Raw genomic sequence first — 25,491 nt, 5'->3', positions numbered from 1 at the left:
CTCTTTAGGGGGTTTACTGTAGATATAGACAGGTGAAGTCTTTAGGGGGTTTTACTGTAGATATAGACTGGTGATCTCTTTAGGGGGTTTACTGTAGATATAGACAGGTGGTCTCTTTAGGACGTTTACTGTAGATATAGACAGGTGATCTCTTTAGGACGTTTTACTGTAGATATAAACAGGTGGTCTCTTTAGGACGTTTTACTGTAGATATAGACAGGTGATCTCTTTAGGACGTTTTACTGTAGATATAGACAGGTGATCTCTTTAGGACGTTTTACTGTAGATATAGACAGGTGATCTCTTTAGGACGTTTACTGTAGATATAGACAGGTGGTCTCTTTAGGACGTTTTACTGTAGATATAAACAGGTGATCTCTTTAGGACGTTTTACTGTAGATATAGACAGGTGGTCTCTTTAGGACGTTTTTACTGTAGATATAGACAGGTGATCTCTTTAGGACGTTTTACTGTAGATATAGACAGGTGATCTCTTTAGGACGTTTTACTGTAGATATAGACAGGTGATCTCTTTAGGACGTTTTACTGTAGATATAGACAGGTGATCTCTTTAGGACGTTTACTGTAGATATAGACAGGTGATCTCTTTAGGACGTTTACTGTAGATATAGACAGGTGATCTCTTTAGGACGTTTACTGTAGATATGACAGGTGGTCTCTTTAGGACGTTTTACTGTAGATATAGACAGGTGATCTCTTTAGGACGTTTACTGTAGATATAGACAGGTGAGTCTCTTTAGGACGTTTTACTGTAGATATAAGACAGGTGATCTCTTTAGGACGTTTACTGTAGATATAGACAGGTGGTCTCTTTAGGACGTTTTACTGTAGATATAGACAGGTGATCTCTTTAGGACGTTTTACTGTAGATATAGACAGGTGATCTCTTTAGGACGTTTTACTGTAGATATAGACAGGTGATCTCTTTAGGACGTTTTACTGTAGATATAGACAGGTGATCTCTTTAGGACGTTTTACTGTAGATATAGACAGGTGGTCTCTTTAGGACGTTTTATGTAGTAGATATAGACAGGTGATCTCTTTAGGACGTTTTACTGTAGATATAGACAGGTGATCTCTTTAGGACGTTTACTGTAGATATAGACAGGTGATCTCTTTAGGACGTTTTACTGTAGATATAGACAGGTGATCTCTTTAGGACGTTTTACTGTAGATATAGACAGGTGATCTCTTTAGGACGTTTTACTGTAGATATAGACAGGTGATCTCTTTAGGACGTTTACTGTAGATATAGACAGGTGATCTCTTTAGGACGTTTTTACTGTAGATATAGACAGGTGATCTCTTTAGGACGTTTTACTGTAGATATAGACAGGTGGTCTCTTTAGGACGTTTTACTGTAGATATAGACAGGTGATCTCTTTAGGACGTTTTACTGTAGATATAGACAGGTGATCTCTTTAGGACGTTTACTGTAGATATAGACAGGTGATCTCTTTAGGACGTTTTACTGTAGATATAGACAGGTGATCTCTTTAGGACGTTTACTGTAAATATAAACAGGTGATCTCTTTATGTTTTACTGTAGATATAGACAGGTGATCTCTTTAGGACGTTTTACTGTAGATATAGACAGGTGGTGTCTTTAGGACGTTTTTACTGTAGATATAGACAGGTGATCTCTTTAGGATGTTTTACTGTAGATATAGACAGGTGATGTCTTTAGGACGTTTTACTGTAGATATAGACAGGTGATCTCTTTAGGACGTTTACTGTAGATATAGACAGGTGATCTCTTTAGGACGTTTTACTGTAGATATAGACAGGTGATCTCTTTAGGAGTTTTACTGTAGATATAGACAGGTGATCTCTTTAGGACGGTTTTACTGTAGATATAGACAGGTGATTCTTTAGGACGTTTACTGTAGATATAGACAGGTGATCTCTTTAGGACGTTTTACTGTAGATATAGACAGGTGATCTCTTTAGGATGTTTTACTGTAGATATAGACAGGTGATCTCTTTAGGACGTTTTTACTGTAGATATAGACAGGTGATCTCTTTAGGACGTTTACTGTAGATATAGACAGGTGATGTCTTTAGGACGTTTTACTGTAGATATAGACAGGTGATCTCTTTAGGACGTTTTACTGTAGATATAGACAGGTGATCTCTTTAGGACGTTTTACTGTAGATATAGACAGGTGATCTCTTTAGGACGTTTTACTGTAGATATAGACAGGTGATCTCTTTAGGACGTTTACTGTAGATATAGACAGGTGATCTCTTTAGGACGTTTTACTGTAGATATAGACAGGTGATCTCTTTAGGACGTTTTACTGTAGATATAGACAGGTGATCTCTTTAGGACGTTTACTGTAGATATAGAAGGTGATTCTTTAGAGTTTACTGTAGATATAGACAGGTGATCTCTTTAGATTTTTTACTGTAGATATAGACAGGTGATCTCTTTAGGACGTTTACTGTAGATATAGACAGGTGATCTCTTTAGACGTTTACTGTAGATATAGACAGGTGATGTCTTTAGGACGTTTACTGTAGATATAGACAGGTGATGTCTTTAGGACGTTTTACTGTAGATATAGACAGGTGATCTCTTTAGGACGTTTTACTGTAGATATAGACAGGTGATGTCTTTAGGATGTTTTACTGTAGATATAGAAAGGTGGTCTCTTTAGGATGTTTTACTGTAGATATAGACAGGTGATGTCTTTAGGACGTTTTTACTGTAGATATAGACAGGTGATCTCTTTAGGACGTTTACTGTAGATATAGACAGGTGATCTCTTTAGGACGTTTACTGTAGATATAGACAGGTGATCTCTTTAGGACGTTTACTGTAGATATAGACAGGTGATCTCTTTAGGACGTTTACTGTAGATATAGACAGGTGATGTCTTTAGGACGTTTACTGTAGATATAGACAGGTGATCTCTTTATGACGTTTACTGTAAATATAGACAGGTGGTCTCTTTAGGATGTTTACTGTCCATATAGACAGGTTGCCTTTTAGTACCATGGCGTGCTGTCGTATGTGTATTCGAACTGGCGCGGCGGTACCATATACCGTGTTGTCGCATGTGTGGTGAGACGTGCGGTACCATGCCGTGTTTCCGCGAGACGTGCGGTACCATGCCGTGTTTCCGCGAGACGTGCGATACCCATCCTCGTTACCCCAGTGGTTCCGATCACTTACGATCTCTACCCCTGAAGGCAGCTCAGGGGAACAAATCTGATCCAATCACAGGCCTTCAAAAATTCCTTTTTCACCACAGTGTACCGTTATACGGATCATTTGATATGCATCAAAGGACTAAATGACCTTTTATGTTCTGTCGCCTCCAGTTTTTCCATGAGATTCAGTCCAGGGGTGTAGAGATCGTAAGTGATTGTAACCCCTTGAGTATCGAGGATGTGCTGTACCATGCTGTGCTGCACTTTTTCTGAGGCCCTACCCATTGTGCTACAACGCTAAACTTTATAGAGAGGTCAGCGTATGTTTGTAAACACTCTTCAACATGCTTCACCAGTCCCTTTAGACTTTAGAACCCCAAGAGGCCGTACTTAAACTTCTGAATAAAATATGAATCTCCTGATATAGTGGGATGAAGTACACGAGAGACAGTGGTGCAGATGGTCGGGTGTTTGGAGGGGCGCGATGGTGCGCAAACAAGATGAGTGTCGCGAACACTATTCTGAGGCAAATCGCGTGAACAAAGGAAATGCTGACCTCTTCACTCCAACGGTGACTGACTTATTGACATCTCGGATCACAGGCTTGAACACCGTTGCTATTGAGATTTAGGCTAAATTGGTGTTGATTTTATTTGATACATGAACGCCTTTTGTGATCGCTATTTTTGTCGTTGATGAGTTGTTAAACGTGGCGGAGACGACCGGCTAGCCATAATTGTCTTGTGATCTGTTCCATCAATCAACACTTTCGGTCCCATGTCTTGTCCAATCACGGAACGTTTCATTTGGAAATCGATAAATAGCTGTTCATTGATTTTCTAATGAGCGAGATTACATCTCCGTGCTGAGCGCGTGCTACCGTAATCCTAAACAAGAACAAAAGCGATGTGCTCAGTCATGTATCACGGGTCTAAGACAAAGCGACGTTTTTTTATTAGACTGTCACAGGCTCGAAGACAAAGCACATCTACGTCTTCACTTTGGTACTCTCGCGGTCCGGGACTAAATTACCGGACTCGTGGCGACAATGGTAAGGGCAGTTTGTCTGAATGTCACGGCGTATACATTGGTACCATTAACTGGTGATACAGACATTACGTATCGGACTTCTCAGATCTTTCACAAGTCCATGCTGCTGATATAGCCTTATTACATTGAAACAATTCAAACAGACAAGATAAAGACACATCCTTATTTTGATAATGATTATGCTTTCCTGTCTGGTCTGACTGCCGTAAATGATGGTAGATCAATGTTAACTATCTCGTCTCTGTCTTTTTGATAGAAATAAATAATACATTATGTTCTAATAACTTGAAAGGGAACAGTCAATAAAACTACTATATACGTTATAATAAGCACAAGTTTGCTGCAGGTTTCAAAGCCTTATAACATCCGCTACATTAACAATCGCGTGTCACATGGTATTCATTGTGTCACGTGACACGGATGATTGCCCGTACCCGTACATCAAGTGTAGCATACGCCAATTCGTTTTCGCACGTGCAGGACAGTTATTGGTCACGTGTGAATTTACGCGCGGCCAACATTTTTGACGTGTGTCAGATGACGAGAAACGACGTTCGAATATTACATTAGATACGTAACACGCGCAAAGCACGTGCTGGGAGGCAATTATCGACACGCTAAGGTAGCTAGCATATAACGTTAGAGGGCGCTTCGGCTCATTTGATCTGTTTAGACGCTCAGGTAGCGCGCACACAATGGAAGTCGGATCGTTGAATGGTGGCGGATTGATTTGTCTTTGTAATTTTAGTTAGAGGTCTAATTCACTAAACATGTTCAGATGTTGCAGATCTTGTTTCTATTGGACATTTAAAATCATAACCTCATTACGGCTGGTGTGGAAACGTGCTAGTTTTGGCGGCGATGAGCCATGCGCGCGTTTACATCCGGTAGAAATCAATATAGGCACGTCAATTACATGAATACCATTTCAACATATTGGAACCGGGAGAGAATCTAATATAATAATGCTATTGACTGAGACATATGTTACCGTTTAGTTAGTGATACATTCAATAGGTAGTTAGAATTCTTTATTAAAAGTTCAGAACTGCACGATGTATATTTTCAAAGGAAAAATAATTATACTGCTTACATTACGCTTTAAATGACCCATCGTCACATAAAGGGCTTCGTAACTGATGTTAATCATCTTTGTGATAGATTTATAAAACTGTCCGAAAAATATGGCGTATTTTTGTTGTATCCGTTCGTAAGAGAATCAAACCATGCTCAACTCACGACCAAAAGTGAGGCAGTGTCAAGTGAAACGTTAGGTAGTCTAATAAAGATAATAGCAGTATCCTTAATTTAGTCGCCTTTTATGGTCATGCAATTGTGGCAACAGGTACAATTCTTACGCCATACTTGTAAGGGTTTCGATGAGCGATTTTTTTTTTCTGATTGTTTCCAGAAAGCTGCTGTGTAATCAACATGTTGTGATGTTATCTATGAATGTCAAACTAACCCTCAAAAGTTAGTCTTTCTCGGAATGTCTCTAAATGTCTCAGTCCTCCTCGGAATGTCTCTACATGTCGCAGTCCTCCTCTGAATGTCTCTACATGCCGAAGTCCTCCTCGGAATGTCTCTACATGTCGCAGTCCTTCTCGAGATGTCTCTAAATTCTCCAGTCCTCCTCGGAATGTCTCTAAATGTCCCAGTCCTCTTCGGAATGTCTCTGAATGTCCCAGTCCTCCTCGGAATATCTCTAAATCCCCAGTCCTCTTCCGAATGTCTTTAAATGTCCCAGTCCACCTCGGAATGTCTCTAAATGTCCCACAATTCACGTGGACTTTCAACTTTCTAGTCCTTGTATCAGTTCATGCCGTGATCATGAAATGTAATAACGTTTTGTTATTTTGTATTGCAAACTTCCTTGTCATTGGTATCGTCTATAGAATTTTTTCCATAAAAGAAACTAATCTATACCGACGAGACTTCCTTTGGTAATTCATGACTTATCTGTATTTCTACTAGTATGCCTTTTGGAACGTTTTAATAATTAGCTGAAATCATCTTTGGAACTTTGAGAAAACAGATGCTTTTCTGCTGTATATTTCGTTATGTTTGTGTGATTAGGAAACGATTGGGGAAGAGAGAGAGAAAAAATCCTCCGAAGACAATTCTTCAATTTGCTGAGAAGTTTAATTAACTTCACTAAACGTTTTAATTTTGCTGAAACTAATTATAGTTTAATTACGAACAGAAAAAGCAGCCGACACACACTGCTGACAACTAAAAGTAAACCATCCACATCAATAGATCCGTATCTCTGTCGGCCTGCTTCTTCTGTTAATCAGCGTTTTACAGACATCACTAACAAATGAAGAAAATCTTTTATCAAATGAGAATAATACAGTTTTATCAAAGTCTGTACCGTCTGTCTACCGTATTATTTTCGTGGTTGACACCTTTTTCTAGTCATCGACGTGTAAAAGCTACGTTGAATGCCCGTTGTTGTTAGAGCAAAGGTCAAGTGGGTCATGACCTCTTGTGTGACCTTGCAGGAACGGATCACTGCCCTGGGAAGAATTTAGTGAAATGCATTGAATAAATTGCATATATGATAGGATTTTAATTGGATCAATTCGGTTCGTGATGCAGACGAAATCGAATGTATGATTCTAGCCCCCTCATTTGAATCCGGACTCGTATGTACATGTAATCAAGATGTCGACGCCAATCTATTCCCATAACTGTGCGTACATACATGTACACCGATAACATATCTATCGCCCTGGTGCAGTTCTGTGATGCAGTATAATCGATAGCTACACTCAGATGGTAGAGGAAACGAAACAGTTCGTTTGAATTAAAACATCGATTTGTAGACATAATATGTATTTCGGAAAAACTTGAGAGTAGTTTGCCACGAAGAATTTGCCGCCATATTGAATTAGCTGTTGATGGTGGGTTATTGAAGACTCTCGTGACCATTTTTACCTCCAAAGCCGGAGAGGTTGAGAGCATTGTATTGTTGACTTTGTATCGAGAAGTGCACTCGAGGCGTTAATTGCCGGAAAAGGACGATCTCTCGCAGACGCTTGCAGGCTTTCACGACTCTTGGAAATGTGAAGAGGAGGGACAATCAATTCCACAGCAGACGAGAGCCGTTCAGGTACTTTACAAAGTGTGAAAGGGTTCACAATCGGGACAGTCAGCGCCATCCATTAATCAACAAAAAAAAATCGACCGCGTGATGAACAGGGTTTTGTTTATCTTTGGACAGTCGTAGCTGTGCAGGCGAAAAACGTCCCCAAGGCCTTCGTGTGTGTTTGCTAGCCAATTGTGTGCCATTGGTCAATTGGTCATCTTTCTTTTGTGCTTCTGACTGACCGCTCGATTTCACGTTGTTAATTATATATTAATACGAGATTTTTTAGAATTCATTCTAATGAGAGACAGTACTATTCTCGAAGGAGAAATTGTTACAATTTTTGAAACTTTCTACCATCGATCAAACATTTTTAAAAAAAACTTTCTTATAAAGTATGAAGAATATATATTGTCTTTTATTGATTTGGTTTTTACAGGATGGAAATTCATACCTATATTTATTACCGAGTTTGAAACAATCACCGCCATCAGCAATATTTAAAGTAGTGAAAGGAAGTGCAATGTTCATTGCCGTGTCAGCAATGTCTGTTTCACTTCCGTTCTGAAGCAGACATACTGTCGGAAAAAAATGTCAAGTTGGAATCGATGATTGCCGGACCATTCTTATGATAACATGTTGTCAGTGATCCCCGAATCTCTGAATCCTCTGTGCGACATCAGTCCGCGGTCCTTCAGGGCGATTCGACTGTCGCAAAAGGTTCCTACAATGGTACTTGTATTGACGGGGATTCCGAAAAGGCCAGTCAAGGGCGAGCGAGAAGACATGGTGTGATTGTAACGCGATTGTGATGTTCGTATACTAAAGGTATCCACCAATCTAGTTTACGAGAATAATAATAAGAGGGAATTAGACTAAGCTCCTTGTTTACTTTGTGGCTTTCCATTCCGTTAGAGGATAAGGTAACATGGCGGTCGAATGAAAGTCTATATTTTTAACCCACTATCATCAGATGACTATCGTCAGATGGTGTGCAAATAAAATCGTCTTTCCTCCGTGAATCATCGTCCGTCCGTTCACAATTCTTACTATCGCAATTTCTCAGAACGTTCTGAAGGGGTCTGTCTCAAATTTGATTTATTGGTTTAACGTGCGTCATGGCATTGCAATGTTGGAACTGTCTTGCCTTGTTAGGATGTGTCTCATTGTGATTGTAGAGGGACATTACTATGTGTCTCATTGTGATTGAAGAGATGCGTTAGGGTGACGATGACAATGAGACACACCCTAACGTCCCCATACGATCACAATGAGACACACCCTAACGTCCCTCTATAATCACAATGAGACACACCCTAACTTCCCCTACGATCAAAATGAAACACTCTTACGTCCCTCTTTAATCACAATGAGACACACGCTAACGTCCCTCTACGATCACAATGAGACACACGCTATCGTCCCCCTACGATCACAATGAGACACATCCTAACGCCCCCCTACGATCACAATGAGACACACGCTTACATCCCTCTATAATCACAATGAGACACACCCTGACGTCCCTCTATAATCACAATGAGACACACCCTGACGTCCCTCTTTAATCATGATGAGACACACCCTTAAGTCCCTCTATAATCACAATCAGGCACACCCTAAAGTCCCTCTATAATCATGACGAGACACACCCTAAAGTCCCTCTATAATCACAATGAGACACACCCTAAAGTCCCTCTATAATCACAATGAAACACACCCTAACGTCCCTCTAAGCTTTTAGGCTATTTCATTGTAATTTAAGGAGCATTTTCTTTTATCGTAGCTGTTAGATTATTTTTGTTTGTTGACAGGAAGAGTAGCTTTTTCAGTGATGTTTCATTTTTTAGGCATTAAGTTGGGAAGACTATGCCTATCGAATTCGATAGCATTGGCCTGTTATCTCGAGCCTCGTCGTCTAGTGTACGACGACTATACTGTTCCCTAAGGACCATATTTACACCTTTAATCCTAGTCTCCATAACGGCATTCTCCACGACATGGCCACCAGAACGCCAAACAGCCATTCTATAATTTGCCAAGATGTCCCTAGTGAGCCATTCTGTTGATCTCTCAGTTTTCCTAACAGGAATGGCGCGTTGACAACTGTCGACGGTGTTTTGTCCGGTTTTGGAGAATTCGGTTTGTGTCGTGGAACATTTTGTAGAGTGGCTTGCTCACAGTTTTCTCATCTATTGTCGTTAGTTACTTGATACGTTCGAACTGTAAGCACACTACGTCATATCAAAAAGTCGAGTTTCAAATACGAATGTTTCGTTAAAGTCGGCAATTAAGTCGCAAATACGAATGCTGCGTCGCATTCAAAAAATTAGGTCTCAAAAACGGATGCTGTATCGCACTCAAAAGGTAAGTTCTCTAGAGATGCTTTAAAGCGGAATAAACAGATTATGATGTGTTCCACAGACATGATATTAAACGGAATTAACAACTCAAGACATGTTCCCAGAACATAAACAGTTCATGACCAGTTCCCTAATATATGCTTTTAAATGGAATAAACAGTTAATGATGTGTTCCTTAGATATGCTTTTAAACGGAAGATATGCTTTAACGCGGAATAAACAGCTAATGACGTGTTCCCTAAATATGCTTTTAAACGGAATAAACAGCTCATGGCGTGTTCCCCAGGTGTACTTCATGGCGTGTTCTGTAGATGTGCTTTAAAGAGGAATAATCTTTAGATATGCTTTGAAGCAGAATGAATAGTTCATGACGGGTTCCCCTGATATGCTTTAAAACGGAATAAACAGTTCATAACGTTTTCCATAGATATGCTTTAAAGTGGAATAAACGGCCCATGACATGTTCCCTAGATATTCTTTTAAGCGGCATAAATAGCTCATGATTCCTGCTTTGAGAGAACCCATCACAGCCACCTGATATAAATATGTAGATTAAATATAAATAACATGCGACAGGGGAGTACCTTGTGTTACAAGAATTGGTCGTTGAACCGTTTTCTGTTTTCAAAGCAAGAGAGGAGACGGAATGACAATGGCTCACACAAGCCACACCCACCTTATTTGATGCCGTACAAACGGAATTTATTTATCAATACTGCAAACAGAAGAGCTGGCATTTTTTACTCCAAGCATGACGAATGATCTAATAATGTAGAATTGCAAATTATCTCAAGCTCTGACTGCATTGTATCGATTTACGCTTGTCTGGTAGCATGTGATTATTTTCAGACATCCGGCCGGGGGTTTTGTCTCCCGAATTGGATATGAGAGATGTAATAGGATTTGGTACCATTGTAAAAGATATTGTCTGCGTGATATCGATAATCAGTTCTGAGCATGCTTCATCTGAGTCGCAAGTATGCTTAGTTTTCTCTTAGGGGATTTTATTTAGTATTCCATCAGGGATTTCTTAGTCACTCCAGAGACGATCTTTGTCGCCATGTTTCTTGTAATGTACACAGAATAACCTGAGAACTTTATTGACCTTTGACCTAGATGTCATTTGATTGGTTAAGGGCTAGGGTGATATTCCAGTTTGTCAAGGAGTTGCACTGTTCTATAAGAACTTTGGATAAACTATAAAATAATTGTGAATCTGTCTGTAGAGGTATTTCTGCGTCTCATTAAGAGAGAAAGCCCGATCAATAACAAACTATTATCAATCCTCAGGGGAAAAAACAAAAAATGCTTGTAACTCGTTTTATTTTATGGTAGCTTATTTACACTGCAGTTGTGATGCATACACATGTTTACTTAACACGATGGGGAGTGTATACTTATGTATGTATGATGAAAACGATCTAATAATTTGTCATGTCATGTATTTTGATGGATGACAGCAGGTTATGTAATGGTGATGTAAATAACGTAGAGCTTCAGCTGCTTAAAGCTTACACATCTTAGTCGCAAGATCAAATAGGTCATAGGTGTGTGGATTTTCTCCGAGAACTGCTGTTTACCTCCAGCCGTTGACAATCCCAAATATTGATAAAATCACCAATGGATGACGGGTTGCCGGGGAAGGGAGCCCTTCGAGGGATATCAGGGTGGGCAGAAAGGGGTATTAGGGACATTAGGGCTGTGGAAGGGGATACAGGGACATCAGGGGTGTGGGGGGGGGGAGAGACAGGGATGTGGGAGGGGAGTCAGGGACATCAGGGGTGTGGGGGGGGGGAGAGACAGGGATGTGGGAGGGGAGTCAGGGACATCAGGGGTGTAGTGAAATTTCGTTCAATCAGGAATTTACCATGAAGAGATATCTTTTCAGCTGTTTTTGTGCCACGTTTTTGTTATTGATTTTATGTCGTGTTTTCGAAACTTAGTGATTGACTTCTTGGTAAGATACTTAAGTCCTATTAACAGTCAGGGTCATGTAAGGACGTGCCGGGTTTGTTGTTGGAGGAAGGCCGGGGTATCCGGAGAAAAACCATCGACCAGCGGTCAGTATTTGGCAGCTGCCCTACATGGGCTTCGAACTTGAAATCCAGAAGTGGAGGGCTTGTGATAATATGTCGGGACATCGTAGCCACTCTGCCATTTCGGCCCCATAAATAGACGACAAGTCTTAGATAAATCGGTATGGAAGTGACGTTTAAATGAATGTAGGCAGCTGCCACTTCCGGTCTGCACTCGTGATTCTTACCACTTCCGCTTAATGACTGATCAAAAGAAATATTCCTCGGAGGCTTAAACGATATTGTCGTCACAGGAAGTGGGTCAGGGAAGATGGATACGAACCATTAACGAGCCACTATGGTGGAATAGGCCAACACAACCCCACAGGGACAAATAATTTCAAAAGTAAAGAGTACACTTTGTTATCTGTTTATACTACCATATATGGCAGGTGATACTGTGACAGGTCGGCAATTCCTCTGTCTGCTGGCTCATTTTTCTCTTGCATATGCTTCACTTGTTTATTCTGGCATTTTGAAATGATCCATTGTGGCCAAGGCAGAAACATCAATAATAACTTATCTTCTTTTTTATTGTTATCTTTATGATTGGAAGTAGCCTCGGAGCAAACATGTTCAATATCATATCATCAGCAGTTTGTTGTGTGCCTGGCCTCAAACGAATAAAGTAGAAATACAAAAAAAAAAGATCGATAGATTTACATTTGTATAGCAATGCCAATATCAAGCAGACTGATCACATTTGTCGTTTACTGTCTGTCAATCAAAGCAACAAGCCACGCCCCAGACTTGTCGTGGCAATGCCCCACGTGGGCATGGGTGTCGTCTGTCAACAATGATTGACAAAACGAGCATTAGCCAACCCGGAGTCTTTGGAGACGTAGCTTTGCTTACTGAAGCGAAGTGGATTATAGACGTTATCGAACGCACTCGAGTATCACAAGTCATGTCAGGGCATCAAGGCCTACCACCTCTCGCTGTCACGCATGCGCACACCTTGCTTAGTAATTATTCTGACGAGTTATTACTCGACTAATGGCTGACAAAGGGAACTACACCCAACAGCTAGACAACACAGACAGAGCTCGGGGCTGGTGCTAGCCTATTTCATTTGATAGGCTTTGCTAAATGGCACTTTTAAGCTCCACTTTGGCAGAAAATAACTAGGCATGTCCTAATTGTAGGGACAGCAATACTGATGAACGGCGGTTCTGAACGTAATGAACGATTATTGTTTTTGACTGTCATGTGAGACACTTTTTCATAATTTTCAGCAACAATGACGATTACTAAGGATCGTATTACACTAGAAATGTGTACATCTGTACAACATGGAGGATGGAGGTGGGGATGTAGAGGATGGGGGTGGGGGTGCAGGGAAGGAGTTATAACTCTCTAAGCCGATGTCTCTAATACAAAATACAGCTGTACTTGTCATCCTAGTCGTAATTAACAATAGAGTAGAGTAATAACGGCCAGACCCGCAACAGCGGAATATTACATACAATACATGTATGTAAGTATCGATCGAGCTTCCACAGTGATTATTTGAGTAGTGTGAAACCTGACACAACACAGCGATCTGATCCAATGCTTCTAGTCACTGTAGCTTTATAGGAAATTTCATTTGCTACAGCGCTCCAGCTCGCACTGATAAGCAGATTCGATTTCGTGTGAAAATAAAGATTAAGTTTCTTTCGTGATCTGAATCGTGTATATCTGATAATGCGCTGATGTATGAAGCACAGGGGCATGTAATGCTGTTGGTTATTAAAAACAAGAGGAATAGATTATCGTACTGGTGATAGATGCTGACAGCGAACAGATGACATCATTGTAACCCCTTTTGACACCAAAATACCCTCACACCGCTAAATATTATTCGGATCGACAGTCGAGAGAGAATTTGTCAAGTCAATTTTGTTACAGGTTTTGGTGTTTTGTCTCTTTTCTCTCTCCCCCCCCCCTCGGGATTTTCCTCGTGCAAATAAACATATTGAGGCCACTTCTTCACACCACACGAGTATGTACATGTATACATGTAGTGCATCATAACCGAAGTTGATGATATAATATTATGTTAGTGTTAGCAAATTGCCGAGGCTCCTATACCGCCAAATGTTTTGGTGCCGTGACCAGGGAATCCAGAACAAAATTTTGTATTTAAGAATGATGAATGTTGAACATAGCATACCTAATTTATAACTTTGACTTCACGTTGGGCACCAAATTTGTAACCGCAGAGAAGAAAATATATCGGCCAGAATGGGGCTCGAACCCGAGACCCTCGACTATTAGCCGAGGTTGTTCTACCAACCATATCGACGCACAGCGACACTCTAATAGCTTCAAGTGATAACGGTATTACATTGCTACTTAGCATTTCCACAATAATAAATAGACTGGGTACCCAATATTTCAAGGGGAGTGAAGTGTAGTGATGGGTGTGAATGCACGATGTAAACCCTTATATGATCGGTGTCGTATTATTATTTACAATAACCTCAGTGACGGGGACAAAAAACTCATATTTCACAATAAACTATGTTCTTTTCTATAAATGAATTGCGTCTCTAAGCAAGCGTGAAATTCAATTTGAATTATTGTTAACCCAAGAGAACGCCTATTGAACCATGACGGGGGGAGATATATACATGTTAGAAAACATGTACCACCCGATTGAATTTCAAACTACCCTTGAAGGGACAATAGTACAGTCGGCCTTATAGCATTAACCAGTCAACGCTTAATATGTACGTGAAATACGAGAACGCTGGTAACACGGCACCCCGTCAGGGTGAAATTCCACAGGTAAGTTGACTCGGTCGGGCCGTACTACAAACCAGTAACTAATTCCCTTGGTCGATTAGCCGAGGACAATCGTCAATGCAGAAGTCGACTAGGAAGGTCCGCGTTATAAGGTCTATTGAAAACACATTAATAGTCAATGATGAAATGGCATACTAATTTAGTCCCGCAGAACTCCGAGAACAATCCCACCTCTTAAAGGCAATTTGGGAGTATAACTTATATTACGGGTTTCGATGACAAGGCAGGCTTAGTATAGACGTGACTCTTTGGTTTAAATGGCGTACATTCTGTAGATCAAAGCTTGGCTAATCAGAACCCTAACGACATAGTAGAAATTCCACATAAACATTTACTACACTTAATTGACAAATGTTCAATAACCTTCTATATATATATCTGATGTTTTATCTCAGATATATTCACCCCAAATAGGGCACATGTAATGTCGTTTACGCAAGGATGTGTAATATTTCTACAGCCGGTTTCGGAGGAGACAGCATCAGAAGGGGCATGTCAGATGTCGCCCCGGAAGTCATAAGACGCCATCTACCGGCATTCTGCTGTTTTATAGTTACTTCCCTTAACATAGTTCAAACTTATACAAACCATAGGCGAAATGTGCAGTAACGTGCAATTCATTTTATCTCCTTGGATTTTCTAGATTGACACTGGGAGAATCAAAGTATCTTGTCAACGGCGAACCCATCAATGTTGAAGGAACAAAAATACGTGGAAGAAATCAAGATTTCGAAGTAATCTTTTACGAATTATACCAGATTTCCCAGCGTTGGAATGCTGCTACTGCTATTCTCGTATTCCCCAACCTAAATTCCCCAAAGAGGTCTTTAACGTAAAACAAAAACCTCCTCGCTCTTGGTACGGGGATCTCTGCTACGATATATGTATTACAGAAGTTTCTCAACCAGTGTTACACGAAGGGAGATAACTCACAGATTAGAAGGTATAGTTGTAACATGGCCGATATCTGCTGTCGAGGTCTTCCTCACATAAGGAGGCTGTCAGCCTGTCAGTTTATGTATTGAAATGATCACACTTCCTTTCTGATATCTGTATCATAAAAACATTTTTCTTCAGTAAGAGGGTGCGAAAATCCACTCTGTGTCCAAAAGATGCTAATCCTATCTTTGTTTTTATGACAATCAATGCATAGGAAGCACTTCCTAAACTGTAGTCGGTATGTTATGTCATCTGCCGTCACCATATATTAATTAATCGGTTGGAATCAATTACACCATGCACTGAATGGGGAGATCGGATGGGACGGTATAGCTCCGTCCACAAAAATAAACAGCGTGAAAGATTCTTTTTGGTGATGAGATAGTGATCGTCTACTGATGTGATCAGCGTTGACATGAAGACAACAACAGCTTCTGAATCACAAATGGCTTACTTAATATGCAAAGTTCCTTTGGATGCAGAGGAACCGATGGAGATCTTTGTCCTAGGACCCTATCCACAATATAAAGGGAGATAACTTAATCAATTTCAGCGTGAAGCCTGATAATACGATTGCAACTTCTAGTAATCTCCTGAAATGGAGAAAGGAGACATGGTGTACAGTTCGCACTCGATAATCCGAGCATCTCTGTCTCCAGCACAAACCGTCCGGATTGCGAATTTCCCGGACTGCCGGACTCCTTTACCAGACCCTTTCTCCTATGTTTCTATGTTTCCGGACTGTCGGCGTCCGGATTACGAATTTCCCGGACTGCCTGATTCCTCTACCAGATCTGTCCCCTATACATTTATATATTTCCATGTTTCCGGATTGTCGGGGTACGGATTATCGCGGGTTCATTGTACCTAATGGTAATTAATCTAAGTTACTATTATGCCGTTTTCATGCCACCCACCCTCCACCCCATTATCATCCTGACTATTATACGTGACGAGAATGTTTATGATAATAAGCATCTTTCAACCCGCTGACTAGCCGTGACGTAAAACCAATCAGCGACATAAATATTAGATTGGCCATAGAGTTGTCTGTTTAAATATCCATTGTATATTTAGTGTGATGGGATGAATAGATGAGAGGCGTTATCATCGCCCTACTGCTATCGTTGTGTACTAGGAGCAAACATGGCCAGGCGATTCAGCAACGGCTGTGGTACAAATAGTGGTAAACAGTAGTCAGATCCGGTGTTTATTCATGCATGAAAGTAAACATCACCCGAGTAGTTCATCCGTGTACTTCAAACAAGCAATCAGACGCACACCCGACCACGTCGATTTATTGTTGATATTTCTGGGGTTTTTTTTATCATGCGACTGAACGAGCGTGCCATCAGGAGCCAAGGTAGAGGACATTAGCCACGTGGAAACCGCATTTAACAGATAGTTAGCATTCTGTTCTATCAGCGTTACTTTCCTTCCTTTCATTCCGCCAGTACTTCTTATTTATTAGAGTTGTTTCTCCTGGTGTGAACTCCGTCAGCACAGAGTTACTTACCTTCATTTCATTCCGCCAATACTTCTGATTTATCAGAGTTACTTCCCTTTGTATCATAATTTCTTCCCTTTGCTTCAATCCGACTCCGTCAGTAACTTCCGGTTTGTCAGAGTTATTGCCCTTGGTTGAATACCCCCGTTACTTCTCTTCATTTCACTACGTCTGTACATATGATTTTTCATATTTACTTCCCTTGGTTTCACTCATCTGTTTTTACTCTCTGATTTGAACTGATATTATTAGCTCTGATTACGTCATAATGGTTCTTCGACTGGTTGGTCGATTTTGCTAAGGTTGTTTAGGACGATATCAAACAGAGTGATGGCCATGGATTTGTTGTACATTGGACTCGGATTTTGTTGGGAACTCTGATGGTTTCCAGGAAGTTCTGGTACACTTGTGGTTGTGAATATCGTAGGAGGTTTATGGAATATACATATATATGATATGTGTATAGCTTCTCTATAGCATTCATACAGCTGATTATCTGGGTTTACCAGCCTTATTGACCACACGGGGCCCCTAAACAGACGGTTATATTAAAAACAGATTATCAGTTCAGCGACCAGCGCGATGCTTTGTTTATAATATCGGACCGGAAAACACTCAGTTATTCAGTACATGTCGGTAACATGTGCAACTACTATGAACGCTTGTATGCAATTATTCAATTACCATCTCGCACGTGGGCATAGAGAGTGGGCGGGGTTTGTCTCTTGGTATTTGTGTCAATTATAAGCGCAGTCAAATCCCATCCGGTGTAAGGCTCGTTACTGGTCAGCCACATAGACAAAGGAGTTCGTGTGGTGTTCAGTGAGCCGTGAAACAATGAAACGACAGATGTAGATAGAAACCAAACCAAGTGTTTTATGTCAGAATTATCGTCCCAATTTTATTATACTGATCAATATTTCATGCAAATGTTTAATTAATGAAGACTATGGCTTAATCGATGACTGTTAACACGTTTGTTTCTCTGGCCAAGGACGTAGATAAAGTTACAAATCCTTGCTTTGACCAACGGCGTCACATATTGGTTAAAGGTTATCGACCTTCCGCAGCCTCCCGAAACAGGCGCGCATGCGCAGGGGAGCCCGAAGTCGCCCTTCAAATGACAGATAAAAAGTAATTACCTGATATCAGCAGAGTATACAGTTATGTTCAGTCGAAGGCTAATTACCATTGATATCTCTGGTTAGCATTGAAAAGATGTACTTGTGTTGACATTCTATACAGGAACTTGAGCAAGTCTAGAGTTCTTGGCAGGCCTTTGATAACCGAAGCTGTAAACACAAAGTAATTGCTACTATACATTCCTGGCAAGTTATTTTCCTCTCGTTGTGACGTCACAGCTATAAGTAATCCCGCAAACAACATCTGCTGTACATGATACGTCTGTTTATCAGTTGTAATATACGGGATCAAGTACCATGTATTTCAGAAATGGACGGACGGATGGACGCGGGCGGACGAGATGGTGGACAGACGGATGGATTGACGGTGTGATGGATGGTGGACAGACGGATGGATTGACGGTGTGATGGACGGATGGAAGGACGGATGGGTGATGGATGAATTTCCGATAAATAATTTATTTGATTTGATATATGTGACCACCTATCGTTGCTAATTCATTGATTTCATGCAATATTTTTCCAACGACCCCTCTGCACACATATTAAGTATTTTAGTACATATCATAGTCTTGCTAGAGTCCGTGGTAGTCCTGTCTGTCATTTTCCCCTCTCGGTGGCTTTATACAAACATCGTTTTATCACTTCACTTTATAGAATGCTACATTTCAAATTACAATTAACATTTAAATCTCGCGAGAAAGCCGAAGTTGCCGGAGACTTGTAAAAGCTGTTCATCGGCAACCAACCCCCGTCAGCAATATAACATGGTATTTGCTGCCGTTAAGGTTCCGATTTAGAGTAGCCGGGCACTCGCATCAGAAATCTATTCATGCTAAATGAAGAAACACAAAAGATATTCTGACCTTCATAAAAACCTCTATAACATAGAAATCGATCGCAAGTAATACCATGCAATTTAATACGGCGAGTCTCTAGGCTGTGTCGATTTGGCGCTTAGCCGAGATAACGTTTCAGGACGAAATACACACAACACACTGCAGTAACACCAAGTAATATCACTGGCTGAGACCGACTGACCAATCAGAGTGCAGACATTGTCAACGCATTCAATTAGCCTGTCACTCAAATTTAGAATGGAAGCGAGCACTGCTAGGCCCACGTGCACCACTGAAACTAGGTGGGCGTGGCTACGACTGTCAGTCGATCACTCTGTCGTGGTACGCAAGTGGATTTTGGTTTCTAGTACGGGCTCACCGGTAAAAATCACACATTCACACTTTCAAAAATACATGGTCGTTGCTATGATTGAAGTCGTGTATCGATTTTAGGGAGAATTAGAACACGTTTTACTAAAAATCTTTCCCTCACGACTACATTTATAACGCCAGAATTACAATGAAAGTGACATATGTTATTTTTCCATTTTTAGATTGCCAGCACAGGTGGTATTTTCTGTGACGAAAATATTACAAATTTGTTAAAAACATTTTTTTTTTAAATACAATACTACCATGGTGATATATCAATATCCCTAATTTATTGTCATTTTCATTAATTCATTATATGACAACAGCTTTGTATGACTTGAAAACTGCTTATGATTATGAATTATATTATTTCACACCTGGGACAGTGTAGTTCAATTTTATATTTTGCTACTTTAATAACACAGTTAGTCTTGCTAATAACTAATAACTCGTTCGGATAGTCACGAGGTCTAGATACATTGCCATAAAACAAAGCCTAATACCGTTCGATATTTCCACCAATAAGCTATTACATTTGCTGGGACATAAAATGCCCATATGTTCGGGCTATTCAGACGACAAGATATCCTGGCACCTGCAGCTGACACTGACAACCTTTATACATGGAAATTGACATGGAGAACAAAAGCTCCGACCGAGAACGATTTTACTGTACACCTCTAGTAATTAGATAGAAATTGTCAATTGCGCGCGTGCTCATTTCTTGTTTACGACTTGGAAATGTGTGTAATTTTCAGTGGAAAAATCCAATTAAGAAATTCATTTTCATAACTTAACGCAAAATATTTTTTTTGCGCTAAACATTGAGTGCAATCGAGTTCAATCCAAACAAAGGTACTTGTGTTATTGACTGCAACTGTTACCATGGGAATAAGAAACAGGAATAAATGGGTTTAATCTAGAGATTCTGTAACAGCGAGCTTTCCATGGATTTTTTTTAATTGAAGAAACTCATTGCGACTGGGCAAAATTCATGGTGATAGCAAGAATTGTTTTAATGTGTTTCAAAATCACCAACTAATTAGCGATTAAATCACGAATGACATTTCAGCTATTAATGAAATTTACATTAAACGTCATTTTTAAGACGCTGTTGATTCGAGCAATTATTCTCAGCATATGGAAATCAAAGGCATTTTATAATAGATTTTGTATAGATACGATGACTGTGAAAGGACATGAAAAAAGAGTTATTGCATGCTAAGACATGCATACTATTGGTGTATACGTAATAGAGATTGGACATGAACACAAAACTAATTCGCGTTAACGCAATATTACTGTGTGTGAACGAAATGGATGTACGTAATAATGTAGTATTATGTTCACAGGAAATAATTATTGCGATCGCACGTAAAAATTAATTCGTATACATGCAATAATCATATGCGTTCAAGCAAGCGTATTGCGTCCACACGCAAAATTATTGCATTCATCCGCAAACTTATTGCGTCTGCACACAATATCTCTTTTATTTTTCACATCCTTTCCAAGCCACCGTACGTATTGAAACTGACATTACATAAATGATGGGGTGTTCATTGAAAATTATTGTTTCATGCTTTTATGAACGTGTATTTTTCGGATTTACTACAAAACGTTACTGTCAACAACCGGATGTTAAACACGAAGTTAGGTAAATGATTCCTATATAACTTGGAAAGGAAAATAAAAACGAATGTCAAAGTAACGTTCTGGGAAACCAATGTCCATGATGAAATAAAATAATGTGATAAACTAAATGCAAAGTCAGTAAACCCTTTATCCGTCAGATACCGTCCCCATCCTGAACTCATCGGGTATTATCCCGAGAATAATATCTATGTTATATCTATTCCCCGAGGAGTTCCGGATGATACCATCCCAAGATGGTAGTAGCGTTGTCTGCCATGATATTGGGATTCCACCTGGTTATAAATAACCTGTTCACTTTGATTGGTTGGCTAAAATGATTTCTGTGCGTCCATTGGTTACTTGTTGTTTGTGATATCGTTGTGTAAGAGGTGCCGATGGGGAAAATTATCATTTGATACACCCAGATTGAGAAGTCCGAAAAGTTGGTCGCGTTGTCGGGTATCATTTTCGGAAATCACACAAGGCGCCACTACAGGTCCGATGAGTCCGAAGTCGTGGACCATTATGTGTAAATAAAGTTGATCGCCTCCGACAATTTGCCGGAGACGTTTTGTTTACATAGCGTGCTTATAAATGGTTGATAGAAGAACAAAATGCTCAAGTATCCATTCTCTGTTTGCTACAGAAAATACAGGTCAGCATCATCAACAAACGCTATCAAATTAATCATCTTTGACTAACCTCATCTTTACATGTATGTTAAATTCATTATTCATGTATATAAATAAAGTCAAGAGTGATGCAAAAGAAATCATTGTAATGTATAGTGTCTGTATTGTAGCGTAAGGTTTAGTTTTGTCCAATGCAATTGTGCTGTATATGATATGAAAAGCAATGAAAAATTGAAATGTTAAAAACCATCTTTGACTAAATTATGTTGGAATTTTTTTCAAAAATAAAAAGGACTGTCAGAAGAATTATGACATCTTCTTTGCCTATTATTGCTTACTTATAAATAATGCTGTATGCATGCGGTAGCCTTTTTGGGAAGCCAATACTTGTTATATATATGTATATTTCTAAATAATGCTGTGTGCATGTGGTAGCCTTTTTGGGAAGCCAATACTTGCTACATATTTAGATTTAGACTGTATATAAGGTTATTTGCACCCACACGCCGATTGTACTGTATCCGGCATCTTGTCTATCCAAAGGATCTAGTCCAGTTTTACGTGATTGCATGACCAATAATCTATGTCTGTGTACCGCGTCGCCAACAAACAACGATGTTTGTTGATGAAATGCATGTGGACTTGCAACATCTCATTCCCCCGCTCTGATTTACCAGGACTAGCGAACGTCGCCAAATGAGCTGAAAACATTGATTGTCTGAATCCGCACGCGACTCTCCGCCACCTACGACAACGGGGATAGCAATGACGCAAACGTCAGTCCTAGTTACTATACCGACTCGTCAAACTTGAGATGGCGATTCCCTTCCTGAATTTCAATCAAACTGGAATTTGGTTTAGAAAGTTGAACGTTTTCCTCTATCATTATCGATCAGAGTTACTTCCCCTCGTTTCACCCCGTCAGTATTGACTCAGTAAAGAACTCTTATAGGTCAGAATGATATTCAGATGACGTTGCCAAAAACCACCGACCAGTTCTTTGTTTCAGTAGAGCCGGCATGATCAGAATGGTCTACTCGAGAGACAGTAGCCAAGAATATCCTCAACCAGAATTGTATACTCAGGAGACAGTAGCCAAGAATATCCTCAACCAGAAATGTCTGCTCGGGAGATAGTAGCCAAGAATATCCTCAACCAGAATTGTCTACCCGAGAGCCAGTAGCCAAGAATATCCTCAACCAGAATGGTCTACCCGAGAGACCGTAGCCAAGAATATCATCGACCAGAATGGTCTAACCGAGAGACAGTAGCCAAGTATATCCTTAACCAGAATGGTTTACCCGAGAGACAGTAGCAAAGTATATCCTCGACCAGAATGGTCTACCCAGGAGACCGTAGCCAAGAATACCCTCAACCAGAATGGTTTACCTGAGGGACCGTAGCCAAAAATATCCCCATACTAAATCGGTCATATGGTAGTCGTTGTAGGCGGAATATCCCAAGCAACTGCGTCATACCTCTCCATTTATGCTTTTCAAAATTGGCTGCTAGAAAATTTTGAAATGTAACCTCCTTATTAATTCAACTATTTCCAGTATAGATATTGATATATTGCTATTCGTTTGTCCTATTTCTCATTTATTCAAGGACCACTGTATTCGTCGTAAGGGGACAAACTAACAATTGGAAGTAGGATTGCAAGTAGGACCATCGCCTTTCTCTTGAGAAGACAATCTGACCATCAGAAGTAGGGCCACCGTCTCCCTTGCGAGGCTGCACTCTGACTATTGGCAGTAAAATCACTGCCTTACTCATTAGGAAATCATATCTTTGGAAGTAGGACCACCACATTCCTTGTGAGGGGACAATCGGACCATTGGAAGAAGGACTAACATCTTTCTCGCGAGGGAATAATCTGACCATCGAAAATAGGACCACCACCTTCCTCATCAAGGGACAATCTGGCCATAGAAAGAAATACCATCGCCCAAGTTCCTCGTGATATGACAACTAACAATAGGAAGTAGGACCACAGCCTTCCTTTTGAGAGAAATTTGACCATTGGACACCCCTTCATCTGACCCATTGGAAGTAGGACCACCGCCTTCCTCGTGAGGGAATAATTTGACCATTGAAAGAAGAACCACCGCCTTCATCGTGAGGAGACATCTAACAATAGGAAGAAGGACCACTGTCTTCCTCTTGAAGGGGCAATCTGACCATTGGAAGTAGGACAACAGCCCTCCTTGAGAGAAGACAATCTGACAATTGGAAGTTGGACCACCGCCTTCCTCGTTATGTGACAATCTGACGATTAAAAGAAAAACCACACCTTTCTCGTCAGGGGAAAAAATCTAAGCATTTTAAGTAGGACCAGCGCCTTCCACGTGGAGACAATCTGCCATTTAAAAGAGGAACCTACGCCTTCGTCGTTGGGGGACAATCTGGCCATTGAAAGATGGATCATCGCCTTCCTCTTGAGAGGACAATCTGACGATTGGAAGTAAGACCACTGCCTTCCACGTGAGGAGACAATCTGGCCATTGAAAGTAGGACCACCGCCTTCCTCTTGAGTGGACAATCTGACGATTTGAAGTAAGACCACCGCATTCCACGTGATGAGACAATCTGACCATTGAAAGAAGGACCACCGCCTTCCTCTTGAGGGGACAATCTGATTTCAGGAAGTAGGGTTACCGCTTTACCGTGAGGTAATCTGATCATTGAGAAGACAATCTGACTCTTGAAAGTAGGACAATCACCTTCCTCGTGAGGGGACAATTTGACCATTGGAAGTAGGACCACAGCCTTCCTCGTGAGGGGATAATCTGACTTTAGGAAGTAGGACTACCGCCTTACTCGTGAGGGGACAATCTGACCATTAAAAGAAGGATAACCGCCTTCCTCGTTTGGAGACTAACTGACCATTGAAAGGACCACCGCCTTCCTCTTGAGGGGACCATCTGACCTGGAGAAGTAGGACCACCACCTTCCTCTTGAGTGAACAATCTGACAATTGGAAGTAGGACCACTGCCTTCCATGTGAGGGAACAATCTGACAATTGGAAGTAGGACCACTGCCTTCCATGTGAGGGAAAATCTCACCATAGGGAGTAGGACTACCACCTTCTTCGTGAGTAGACAAGCTGACTATTGAGTGTTAAGACAGTAACTTCTCTATTTTAGAAAGCGGTATCAAATCTATATCAGCAGAAGTAGGACCACCGCCTTCCTCCTGATGAGATATCTGACCATAGGGAGTGGGACCATCGCTTTCCTCGTGAGGGGATGATCTGACCAGCGGAAGAAGGACCATCACTTTCCTCGTGAGGGGACAATTCACCATTGGACGTTAGACTTCCACGTGAGGGGAAAATCTCACCATAGGAAGTAGGACTACCGCCTTCCCCGTGACCATTGAGAGTTAAGACCGTAACTTCTCTATTCAACTACATATAGTTATTTCACTGCTTATTATATCTCGCCCTTTGAAGTCACAGGTTTTCGTGAGAAGGCGTGTCTCCCGCAGTGACACAGATCGCATTTGGAAGTAATGACCTTCAGTACCATCGCCTACACTTATCAAATCTTATATAACGGATTTTAGAACGAAGCAATTATGGAAATAGGTATCGTTTAATGACATAGTAGAAAGCCTTACATGTTAAACCGCGGAACATATAAAGGTACATGTAGTCATTCTGGGAAATCATTCTTATAGATGCTACCTGACTGTAGCTTTTATACATTTGGCTTCCATTGACATGTTTTATAAGGCAGGTGCACGTATCTGAAAACTGATGAAATACATACACCGGATATTGATACATAGGGTACACGTAGAGATGTTCTACATTTGGAAATTCTGTCCTATAACAGTACTGATAATCAAAAGTTACCATTCCCATTATGTAAGTT

The sequence above is a fragment of the Argopecten irradians genome, chromosome 10 (assembly GCF_041381155.1).
Source record: "Argopecten irradians isolate NY chromosome 10, Ai_NY, whole genome shotgun sequence".
NCBI classification, from domain to species: Eukaryota; Metazoa; Mollusca; class Bivalvia; order Pectinida; family Pectinidae; genus Argopecten; species Argopecten irradians.
Note: the sequence above shows the minus strand (reverse complement) of the source record.